The following is a 13,115-nucleotide window of genomic DNA, read 5'->3' on the forward strand; positions in this document are numbered from 1 at the left end:
GCGCAGCCTTGTCCAGAGTGGTCTCCCTTCTCCAGCTCTGTCTGAACCTCACAAACAGGTTTTAAGTTCTCAGCCCTGTGCCTTATAGGGGGAGAAAAGAAGTCACAGGGCTCAAGGTAGGAGCCCCCTGGAGAGGTAGACACACAAGCCCCAGCAGAGCCAGAAGCAGCCAATCTGTTCTTAACCTATGTCCTATCATCACATGGAGAAGAGCTTGCATGAGAACAAGGGAGCTGCTAGACTTAACACTGCATGGGTAAGGGTACCTCTTAGAATTAGAGAAGACCCTACTGTGCCTGGGGAATGGGGTGTGGCTATTTGTGGAGATCAAAACTTTGGTCAAGAAGGCCATCTTTCAAGGGGGCTCAAATCAGGTACCCATTAGACAGATGCCATCACCAAGGCCTGAGATGGACTTGTCAGGCAGATAGAAGGCCCTCTCATGGAGGTTGGGGGAGGGCTGAGCATCCTGCCAGCCTTCAAGTTAAGATATACAAGGACCCTTGACAAGAATTAGGAGCCCCTGTCAATTCAGCACAAGTACACAGCCTTCTCTGGCCCTTGTTTATAAGCCTACAAGCTTTGAGTCCTGGCCGTTAGGGGTTATAGATACCATCACTGGTGCCCAAGCAAGGTCAGAATTGAGAGCAGCCTGGCTGACTTGCAAACCATTGACACTTTGGCATACACAATTTGCCTCTGACAAGGGTCTTATCTAGCACCACATGTCCCCTTTAATATGATCGATGGGCATATGTGGGAAGACACAAGTCACAGGTTGGAGGAGCAAAAGGTTGGGCTAACTTGACTGTGCTTGGTGGGAAGATGCCAGGAAAGAAGAGAAAGCCACAGACCTTAGGAACTGTGGGGTGGTCTCCCTCCTGCCCTTTGTCCTAGACAGTACATGACTGCAGGGTCATGTGAGAGGGGAACGCATGGCTGATATCTGCTTGGGAGGAGCAGGTGCCTATCCCCTGTTCGCCTGTGGACCCTCCTGCCTGCTCCCCTTAACCTCCACCATCTGAGTTTCTGCTCTCATCAGTCAGTATCCTTCCTGCAGTGGAAGCTTCTACTCAGTGGGACATGTCCCCCTCCCTCAGCCTCAGTCTGCCACACAGGCTAGTACCCCTCCAGCACACAGCACAGCTATGTGTGCTCAGGCTCAATTGTTCTGCTTCCCCCAGCCCTGACCACTCATTTCCTTGGTCATTAATCATGCTGGTCTCCAGCAGTGACTTATTTTTCCCTCCCCAGCTCATTTGCCTACAGAAATGCCTACAGAAATGCTTTGCTTTGTTGAGGAAAAACAAATGCTTCTTGGAGCTAGCTCTTTTCTTGACTCTCTCCCCTCCCTGACCTCAGAGATGGGGCCAGGATCCCCTCTCTGCACTGCAAGGAGACTAGCCTCAGTCCCCCCAACCCCCCCCCCGTGATAATAAAAACAGCCATTCTCCTGGGCTCCTGAAAGATCAAAGAGTTTTGGGAGCTCTGGCAGGAGGTGGCCAGAGCAAACGTCCAGGCCTAATACACATGAGCTTCTGGGTCTGCCCCCGCCCACCTCTGCCCTGCCAGCTAGGATGTTGTGTAAGCTAATGAGTTCTGGATCCTCCAATAGGATAGAACTTGTCATTTGGCCTCTCCTGGGCACAGACATCAAAGTCCCACAGTGCAGGAAGTGACTCATTGCCCAGCCACCAGGGAAGGAGCAATATGGGAGGGGCTCCCCAAGGGACACACTCTGGGTAGGAGGGGCCTTCAGTAACACTGGCCAGTCTGCAGCTACCCATTTCCACAGTCAAGCCCCAATGGACCTCCTCCTGCAGCACAGGCTAGCCCCAGGGGATGTCAGAAATAGAGGCTGACTAAACTTCACACAGTAGCCAAGAGGAAGGATGTCCTCCAGATCTGTGTTCAAGACAGCCAAGAAGGAATGGCTCCATCTGAAGAGTGGGGAAGCAGTGGTCCCTGGCTTCCAGCGGGGTGCCGCAAATGGAGCACTCAGCAGTGCCTGACACCTAGGATGCACCCCATAAATACTATTATTTATTATTGCTATTATCAGGGGCTCCTGCGTTAGCATTGGAGGCAAGCAATTGAGAGAGGCAGCATGCTAGGGGTGGCCTTGAATCAACTGTTTTTCAGAAATAAATTATGTGCTAAATCTGCTCTTCTGTCACCGCCAGTGAATGTGACACAGAAACCCCTCACGGCCACAGGAACCGGCACAGAGCCCAGAACCAGAACTAAAAGTTGGGTAATCTGTCCTAGGCCACTGGGGCCCCAGGCATTGGTCACAGCTGCAAAGAGAAAACTCCACCCTGCAGTCATAGAGTCTACAACCCAGTGGATCCCATGGTCTCTGCCTTGTACACCCGAGCTGGAGCTGTGATGGGACAGGATACGCAACAGAAGCCCCAAAACCTAGCTCAAGCTCAGCTGAAAATCCTGGGATTCTGCTAGCACCCTGACTGTTCTGACCCTGAGCTGCCCCTCCTGTCCCATGTCGAAGCCCCAGGCTTGAGATCCCTGGACTGGAACGTCTTGGGCTGGGCATGGGTAAGAGGCTCTGTCTGGAGTTGGACTACTGCTGCAGCTGTGCAGTATCTGAGGTGCAGATCTGATGCCCAAAGGGTTTTTGATGGTCACAGTGAGGCCACAAAGCATTGATGAAAAAAGAGCCCAAGGCACAGCCTTATCCAGAGTGCTCTCTCTTCTTGGGCTCTGTCTGAACCTCAGATATCAAAGTCCCACAGTGACTTGAGCAAACAGGGATCTGTAGCTGCCCAGAGCACAAAGGCACTTTGTGGGCCAGCAGTGCCACAAGAGGACCGTCCTTCATGGCCCTTCCTGGTAGGGGGTCCCTGGAGCAGATGAGACAGTCTAAATGCTGACTTGAGCCCTGAGCTGGGATCAAACCTACTCCTTCCACTCACCGCTCCACGACTGTGACTCCAGAGGGGACACAGAATCAAAGCTGCCCTGTAATTTAAGGTCCCTTCTACCAGAAGCAACTGAGAGAGGAGTTGAAACTGCAGAGGCAGGAGGGAGAGAGGTGTTCTTGAGAGGGGACACCTGTGGTGGGTAGACATGTTCTCACCCACTCAGCAATGCCTTTCTTGCTAGTAGATAGAGCTGTCCCTTTCCTTCTTCAGTGTGTCTGAGTCATGCGGGTGACCATAGCTTTGCTGTTTTACCACAGGGCTTGTATTGGCTATAAGAGACCGCAAGACCATTCCAAGTAGTCAGATGCAACCGTGGGAGCTGTGGCATTCAGGTCGTCTCCTGAACATGTGTGCTTGTCTGGGGGGGCAATTAGGAAACTAATCCAGCCCCACTAGACTGGCAACCCCAGGCTTTTGAGCGTGGGACTGAATCCTCCCACAATGTTATGACACAGTATGGACCAGTGGTGGTTTAAGAAGGCCTTCCTATAGGATTGCTGCCAGCCAGTTTTTTGAGTTGAACCATAATAATAATCCTCCCTACTCCAACGTAACCCTCAAGGGACATGGGACCAGAGAGTGCCTGAGAAAAATCAATAGACTACAAGCACTTTGAGTGCCTTGAAGATAAGCTTTGGGTCAAGGGGAGTGGAGCATTTTCTATGTAATACCAGTGGGGATGGTGGGGGCCCATGGTGCCTAGTTAGTAGGTATGTGTGACAGATAGCCACATGTGGACCTTGGCATTTGAATCTGTCCCTCTTGCTGGCCTGACTTCTCAGGTCACCCAGTGTCTGCCCTGGTGATGGATCCTCACTGTTTACAATGGATCCACCACACTCTGCCCTGGTGATGGATCCTCACTGTTTTCAATGGGTCCACCACACTCTGCCCTGGTGATGGATCCTCACTGTTTTCAATGGGTCCACCACACTCTGCCCTGGTGATGGATCCTCGCTGTTTTCAATGGGTCCACCACACTCTGCCCTGGTGATGGATTCTTGCTATTTTCAATGGATCCACCACACTTCTTCTGCACAGCTCACTCTACCCAGTGCACAGACCCACAGACACTGAAATGCAGGGCTGGGAGTGTGCAGCCCAGGTTAAAGCCTTGCTCTGTCCGCACGCTTGGCAACCTCTGCCCACCATCTCTCCCAGACCTCAATTTCCAAGCATGGCCTTTCGGGGCTGCAGGGCCCCTCTATGCACTGCATTCTGGAGTTGTGCATGCGCGCCTGCACAGAGCCCCCACCCCCACTTCATCTCTGAAGGAGCCTAGATAAAACAGAACTAATCCACGCCGGGAGACAGGCTCTGTGCCTGCGGGGCCCAGGCACAAATTGGGATGTCCTGCTGCATTACTTCCACCAAGTTGGACCTCAACATCTCACCTCCATACCCAGGCAAGTGGGGAACAGCCAAGGGAGTGGAAGAGTGGGGGGAGGGGGCCAAGCATCCACCAGGCCTCCATCAAAGGCAATGGAGAGAGAACAACCCAGCCAGAGAGGATTTTTAATGACCCCAAATCCTGGCACCTCATTATGACTCTGATAAGGCGAAGGGGCTGTCACTCTCAGATGCAGCCAAGGGCTCCCCAGAGAAATTTCCCTGCCTTCCTGCTAATCTTCTTATAAACATTGTTATTTATTTTCCCTTATTTTATCCGACATGTGTCAAGCAGCCCCTGCTAAGCCTGTGACATCTCCAGGGAGACTGGAGGAGGTTGGCCTGTCACTCCCCCAGCCCTGCCCCCTTTCTAGGTCCTGGATATGAAGCCCCAAGGCCTGTTCTCTAGCCCACCAAGTCTGGGACCTGATGGATGATTTTCGAGCTCTGTAAGAGTTTGGGCTGGGCCAGGAAGTCTGGACAACTGAGACCCAGGTGTTGAGTTAGTAGGTCACAGGCCATACCAGCTGAGTCTGGTTCCAAAGGAAATATGTATGTGCCAAGGACAGTGTAGTGTGTCAGCCAGCTGCTATTGAAGCCTCAGGTCTTGGTGTCCACAGATAATACCCAGAGTGGCCATCGATGTGTGTGGCTCTGATTGAAGCCGCCCTGTCTCAGGCACTATAATAAACACTCCAGTCTCCCTCAGCAAGGAAAGCAAAGGCCAGGGAGGTAAGACTGCATGCCCGGGCAGGGCAATGCAGGCTGCAGAGGAACTGTCAGGACCAATGTCCTTCAAACTTCCCAAGGGCCACCTCCCTCCAGCCCTCCAGGGATCTGGAAAAGGAGTAGATCCAGGCTCTTCTCCCTGCCTGATAGCAAAGGTACAGGCCAAGAGGAGGCACTTGGCTATTATAGCAGGGTCACTGCCAAGTGAAGAATCCAGATAGTCTCTTCCAGGTCCAAGATCTTTCTGGAAGGCTTAGGGACAGTTCTAGAAAGCACCACCATGAATTTGCCCACTGTTATGTGGACTCTGGTAGTGTGGCTGCCCTTCTCTGCCACTATTACAGAGCCTGAAGTGATGCTGGATGGACTTAGACCATCTATGAAAGATGGAAGATTCTAGAAGATCTACAATCCTCCCCCACACCCTACTTAGTGGCCATTCTACATATATATATATCCCCTTTGGAAGCAGCCCCAGTTGGCACAGCCTGTGAAGTAATTCCACATTACCCCAGCATGACCCCAACAGCATTCTGGCTGGCTCACAGTGAGGCTCTAGTTTTACTGTTAGTGTGGCTGCAGTTAGTAATTACAATAGTTCCTGGTCTCATTGCTCTGTCAAAATTCTCAACACAAGCCACTCAAGGAAGAACTGCATTACTATGGCCCACAGTCACAGAGTATACCCACCATCCATGTGGTGGATCCATTGTAAACAGCAAGGATCCATCACCAGGGAGTGTGACGTGGTTGGTCACAATCAGGAAGCAAATAAAGGTGAGTACTGCTGTCCAGGTCACTTCCCCTTTCCATTCAGTCTGCCACCCCATCCATGGAGTAGTGCTACTCACATATGGAGTGAACCTTCCAACCTTAACCAACCCCATCTGGAACCCCCTCAAACACACAGCCATAGGTTTGTCCCCTAGGTGATTCTGAAAGAATTAGCGATCCCTGTGGCTAACACTCAAGGAGTATCAGTGAGCCTCCCCCAAAAGGAGCTGACACCCCATCCTACAGATGAAAAAAACCGAGGCAGGCATTGGTGACAGAGCCAGCATTTGCAACAGAGCACTCTACACCCTGTGCCCACAGTCCCCACACAGACAGAGCCATCATGTCTCCCCAGCCTTCACTTATTTCCATCCTTCCCAGTTCAAAAGTGGGGACCCCTCCAAGGAGGAGGCACTGTGCCTGCCTGTGTGCCTTTGTGAAAACACCCATGTTTCTGGGACTCCCTTCTCAGCCTCAAGCACCTCAAACACTCCTCAGAAGTAAAGGAAAATGTCAGGAATATTAAATTCTTAATTGAGTAAGACCTGGGGAAAAACCATTAAACCAGTTCGTATTTCCCAAGTGTTTCATCGACATTTTGAAGACACGTCAAATTCTGTGTGCAGATGAAAAGGTGGGTGTCTAGCTGGGCATGGTAGTGCATGTCTCCAATTCCAGCACTTGGGAAGCTGAGACAGGAGGATTGCTCGGAGTTCAAGGTTAACCTGGGCTACAGAGTGAAAGAAACATTGTCTCTGGGTCCTGGCTTCAGTGGCAGTCCCCTCAGGACTGAGGACTTCTACCTGTTTCTAATTGAGTGAGTTGCTTTCTTTGGAGTTCTCAGAATTCTTCCTGTATTTAGGGTAACAGTCTCCCAGACACTCCTATGTCCCCCCACAGACCTGGGGCTTGTCTGTTCTCTTCACGCTTACTTCACAGAGCTAAGGAATAAATCCTTACAGTCCATTCTCACTGCGAGAATCACAAGGAAGCAGGAGGCTGTAGCTCTCTGACTTCCCTATAGAGGATGGAGCCTGCTTGTCCAAACACTGTCAGGTCCTCCCAGGGTTACAGGCAGTCTGTCGTGTGACTGAGCCCATGTATCAGAAACGGAGGGGCTTTCAAGTCCCAGGATGTATATTAGGTAAGTCTCTGTGTTCTGAACCAAAATGAGGGGCTATACCAGACATCAGGAAGATTGAACTTCCCTGAGAACTCAGCCAATGAGGTGTTCAGAGAGTAGGAAATAGGATTCAGGCTATAAAAACCACCATTTTGTGCCAGATCAGTGCCCCAGCCTTTCTCCCTTTTCTCTAGGTTGATTTTTGATTCTTTTCCAGGTTGAAAAACAAACTGCTTTGCTTTGGCTACAGCAAGAGTCTCTAGTACTCTTATTATGAAGTGAGGATCATTGTTTCACGCAGCAGAGTGGAAGCTTTTCATTTGAAGTCCAGTTTATCACTTTTTTCTGCCGTGGATCCTGCCTTGGGTGACAAGTCTAAAATGTCTTTGGCCCTTGAAAGGTCATATGAGTTTTCTTCCTTGGACCCCGGGCTGCCTTCAAACTTGCTGCGAAGCCAGGGATGACCTTGAACTTCTGACTCCCATACTCCCCATCATCCAACCCCTGCCCCCACCCCACCCCCACCTTCCACCTCCTGAGTGCTCATATTACAAGCACACACCACTATGCTTTCATTTATGTGGTGCTGGTGACTGAAGCCAGGGCTTTTACACATTAGGCAGGCACACCCTACCCACTGAGCTACACCCATAGTCCTATGTTGTTTTTTGAGGCAGGCTTTTATGCAGCCCCGGTTGGTTTTAATTCACTGTGTAGCTGAGGATGACTCTACATCCTCCTGTCTCTGCCTCCCAAGTGCTGTGAGAATGGGGTTCCTGTCACGATGGGATCAATGTGAAGACATCATAATCCAGGCAGCACTACCAGCAGAGCGGAATCCCCAGTCCTCCGCTCACTCTGTGGGTAGTGTAAAGTCTGCCTGTGGACTCACCTTTTGCATGTGCTATCTGTGCCATTCATTTCAGCACCTTTTGATGGGAAAGTGGTATTTGCTCTATTCTCACACATGTTCATTCTGGGCCCCTCAAGGACATCCCTTCACAGACCTCCCACATCCCCAAATGCCACCTCACATTCTGGCAGGGAAGGGCTCTGTGGCTTTGTGGACAAATGATGAGGAAGCATCAGCCAGGCAAATCCTCAAGATAAAGGGCAGGGCTGTGTGATTAATTGGGGGGGGCAAGTGTCTCTCTGTGCAGGGATACCAAGAGCTGACCAGTCTCCAGATCAGTAGGATGAGGCGTGAATCAGAGCCCTTATGGTTTCCAGAGATGAGTTCAAAGCAGGGGTGGGCAGCCTGCAATCAGATGTCAGCTATTCACTCACTCACACCCACCTTCTCTGGGATGTGGGCTACGCTTATCAGACCACACCAGGCCTAGTCAATTAGACTCTCCAGTTGTTGCTGTCCCTTACAAGGTTTAATTTGGGGCATCCAGTGGCCTGGGGGAAGGGAGCAGAGGGATTGGGCTCTGGACAAACAGTGCCCTTGCAGGGGTGCTTAGTCCTATGCAAGCCAGCACCATGGACAGGGCTGAGTTCCCAGCCTGATAAAGGGACTCACAGCCAAGGTTCAGAGGGCAGAGAGGCAGAGGCTTCTTTCTCCACATCATGTAATCAGCCTTCCTATCACCACTGGCACCAAATAAGAGGCAGCTTACAGCATCAGCACCATAAGCTGGGTATCATGCTGGTCCATCCTCAACCCCATGTCTCTATCGTGTAGACAAAGCCAAGGTGGGACCTTTCTAATACACCAACAGATCCGAGGTCCTGGGAGGTTCTTCAGTATCTATCCACTCAGAGTAGGCCACAGATGTGTCTACACTTCAGTTTCCTCCCCTGTAAAATGGGACGGGATACACCTTTCCACTGACCACTGTGATGTGATGTAAGAACTAAGCAAACTGACAGTTACAGGCCATGCAGTCTGGATAGATGGGGCTTCCAGTACCCCAACTGGTAGTCTACCCTGGGTGTGACCAGAAAACCTCTGTTTCCACTCATGCACCGCTCTACCCACAGCATGGGTGGAAAGATAAGGGTGGGCTGGGAATGGCAGAAGGCCCACTCTTGTGGGTCTGCCTCTACTAGCCGTATTTCTCTGCATCATTCTTTTGCAAGAAAGGGCACCATGCCCAGAGAGGTTTGGCAACAAAGCCAAAGTCATACAGCAATTCACTGACTCCCAAGCATGGAGCTCCAGAGGAGCCAGCCCTCTTTATGGCCAAAGTCCTTTCTCACCTCTGCTGCTCTTTGACCACAGAATACAACATGTTCTTGTGCAACTGGGCTGGACATAGTGTCCCCAAGGCATGGTATTCATTTTCTTTCTATCTCATCAAAGATGAAATGCTTGGCTAAAATCCAACAAATCTTGGTAATTGAAAAAACAAGCATGGTAGGGGCCTTTGTGCACAAATATCCCATCCTACATGATACCCTTTTGTTCACTCAGACAACACTCACAGGTACATTCACTAACACTTAAGCACTGGCAAACACAGTTACCATTGCTCTCATATGCTCGAACACTCCCTTGGCACTTGGATTCATGGTTCTGCACCAGCAATGACACATCTCTGCCCAGCTTGGGACACCCCCAAAGTAGCCATCGCCCTCCAGACCTCATTGTGGCAATGCAGAAGACCTCTAAGTTGGCTCTGCACTCTGCTCCCAGCAGCCTGAAACCTTGCACTATCTGGGTCCTCTCAAGGTAGCCTCAGCACCCACTTCTGTCTAGCATCCAGTGCTGGCTGACCACCTACTTAATGCCCCACCTACCCACCCACCCACGGTGAATTTCACAGTCCCTTCCTGGGCACAGAGTGTCTAAGTGGGAAGAGGCACTGTCACTGTTGTATCCAGTACTCAGAGTGCCTAGGGCACAGGGAACCTATTTAAGCACCAGTATGAGACAAATGAATGTTCATCAGGGGTCAAGGGTATGGCTAGCCAGTAGAATACTTGCCCAGCATGTATGGAGCTCTGGGTTTGATCCCTAGCACCATATAAACCAGGTGTGGTTAGGTATGCCTGTAATCCCAGCACTTAGAAAATGGAAGCAGGAGGTCAAGGTTATCTTTGACTGCATAGGGAGTTTGAGGCCAGCCTGGGCTACATGAGATCCTGGTTTAGCTTTGTTTTTTAAAAGGGAGGGGGGAAAGTCCCTTCTACTGACAAAACATTTGCCATGTAATCCCCTCCCAGCGCTTCCCTTTTCATTTCCCGCCTCCTTCCGAACATCTGTGCATAACTACCCAAGAGCCATCTCCCCACTGAATCCTCCCACACTTAGTCAGTTCTAGGTAGGAGTGACCTTGGAGACAGGAAGCTATGACTTGATGAGCAATGGGCATTTCTGTTTCTCCCTGTCTTCCTGCCGGGTTTTTTGAGTGGCCGATGTATGCAGGGCGTGACGCTGCTGGTGGGACCCAAACAGATGTGTCCTCATGCTCTGCACATATGGGAGAACAGATACAGGACCTAGAATTGGGCGGGCCACAAGGGAGGCCTCCAAGTGAGGGGAGCATTTAAATTGAGTCTTGGGGGACTGGAAAGATGACTCAGCTGGGGAAGCTCTCCATGCAAGCAGCAGGCACGAAGACCAGAGTTCAAATCCTCAGAACCCACATCAATGTAGGATGAGGGTAGTGACCTAACTGCCATTCTGATGCTCAGAAGGCAGAGACAGGAAACCCCCAGAGAAAGCTGCAGGCTAGACTAAGCCGACCAACAAGCCTTGGGTTCAAGGCTCCCTTTAATAGAGGGAGATTCACAGTATCAGCCCTAGGCCTCTGTGCACAAGCACTGAAGAGATGGAGGGGCTTCTACAACCTGGCCATCTCCACAGGGACACCAGCAGTGGTCAGCTTGGGAAGGAACCTATGTCGTGGGCCTCTGAAGCTGGCAGCATCCTCCCGTCTTAGGAAGAAGGACATCTTTGAAAGGGGCAGGGCAAGCCTTGATGAGCCAGCTCTGCAGCCAGTGCTTCATCATGTCCACCCAGCATCCTGCATGATGCCTTCTGAGCCCATTCTCTCTTGTGTTGGACAGTGGGTCAGCATGTTCCCCCCGAACTCCTTGGGGTCTTCTATCCATCTGTGGCACCCTATGTACCAGTGCGATTGTGGCAGCAGGTGGCCATGCCCTCATTCCAACATATCAAGAGAGCCTTTCATTCCAATATCTTGACAGTGAAGCCCATGGAAGCTGAGATACAAGTCCAGGGGGCTCCAGGAAAGGAACTACCCTGGTCTAGATAATGAGGGGAGCAGGCTAAGTGGGCAGGACAATTGACAGGCAGCCCAAGACTCTGACTCCCCTCTCTAGCTATGGACTGCCAGGGAGTTTTTCCTCTTTCCTTTGTCTCCTCTTTTAATTGAAAAAATATAAAGAAATGACCTATTGATTCTGTGTAACTGATAATCTCCCCACTCCTGGGCCTTTTCAATCAAGAGCCTGAGCAAAAATGGAAGCCCCGGGGAAGAGTGGAGACAGAAAAGAGAGAGGAGAGATGAAGAAGGGGAGGGAGAATAGAAGGACAGTGGGTGAAAAGAGAAGAAAGGATGAGGGGAGAAGGGAAGGTGGGGGGGGGAGAGTGGAGAAGAGGGAGGAGGGCCACAGACAATCTCAGTCAGGGTAGGGGGCTCACCTACCACTCCAGATTTGCCTGACCAGAATCCCACTCTGAGAAAAAACAACTTGGAGACCTGCCCCCTTTGAAGGATGTTTGCCCAATACCTGGAGGTGTAATCACCCTGGACATTTACAGCAGCAAATCCCTTCCCCAACAACCACCTCCTCAGAACCAGTTGTTTACTGACAAGTACTGGCTCAGGCTCCTCCCCACACTGGGAAGGTCTGAGCACAAATCACTTGTCTGCTTTACATATCTGGATTCTGAGGTTCAGAGACATCATAATTTGCCCAAGGTCACACAGCAAATGGATAGGCAACAGTTGGTCATAATGAGGCTTCTGAGCACAGCCTCGTGTGTTCCATTCTCCAGATGAGGTGCCAGAGTTGGTTGGTTCTCAAGATATGGGTTTTGCTGCCAGGCATGGTAGCTCACAGATATAAGTCTAACGCATTTCAGATCAGTGTGGGTTACACATCAAGACGGTCACTCAAAATAAAGGAGGCAATGAAAAGATATGGACTTGCCTATGAGAATCCTGCTCAGTGCCGATTGTAGTCAGACTCAAAGAACTTCCTAAGAAAAGGGGCAATTGTGCACAGTGATGAGATAACCTTCCAGAGAGAATGTTCATGCTCAGCTCAGCCTCAGGGGGACAGTCCAGCTGCCCTGTCTGAGTCCCTTCCAGCACAAGACTATGATTCCCAGAGTGCCAGAAGAATGGATGTTTGTCAGCCCCGTGAATCTCGCCCAGTCTACTCATCTTCCCTTGGCTCACACCATGACGTGATTTGGGGAAGGTACAGGACGATTTATTGCTTTATCAATATTTAATATCTCCAGGGAGGTGACATCAGCAAAATTGCCTGGCCTAGCAGAACCATCTAGATAGACAGTGGGACAGGCCATCATCTCTTTGGATGCCCAGTCCTTTCCATATGGGGGACAGATAAGATTTATAGGTGCCTGTAAGACACATAGTGCTGTAGAAGGTGGCCTTCTACAGGTGCTAGTCTGGGGACTTGCTGCCCAGGACCTCCATTACTAATTGGGTCACCTGGTCTAATAGCATGCAGATGAGGGGGACTGAGGTCTAGGGTCTTTGATTGCTCTAAGACACCAGAAGGGCAGGATGTCAGTAGTACAAAACCCTAAGGTGGAGGACCAAGGATAGTGCCCCTGACCTCCCAAACCCCCACTCTTACCTGGCCATTAGGTCCCTCTCCATCCCTCCTGGGCCTCAGCTTCTCTCTCTGGAGAATATGTTGCAGTCTCACAAGTTCATGATGAGACATAAATGGTGCTTGCCACCTAAGTTTGCCAGCCCTCTGCTCTGCCCAGGGGAATAAGGGAGTCCCAAAGACATGAATGAGAACAAGGGAGTCTTTAGAATTTGGGATGAGGGAGAGGGCATGCAGAGAGGGAGCCTTGCCTTCTTTGTGTCTCTAGGGTCTCTTGGTCCCCATTGCTATTATCTGGGGACTTCAAGGCACAGGAAGACTGAAGAGGTATCTAAGTTGGTACATTGTGAGTCCTTCTCAGAATCTGTGGCAGTTTG

Source organism: Phodopus roborovskii, unplaced genomic scaffold (genome assembly GCF_943737965.1).
Source record: "Phodopus roborovskii unplaced genomic scaffold, PHOROB, whole genome shotgun sequence".
In the NCBI taxonomy this organism is placed as follows: Eukaryota; Metazoa; Chordata; class Mammalia; order Rodentia; family Cricetidae; genus Phodopus; species Phodopus roborovskii.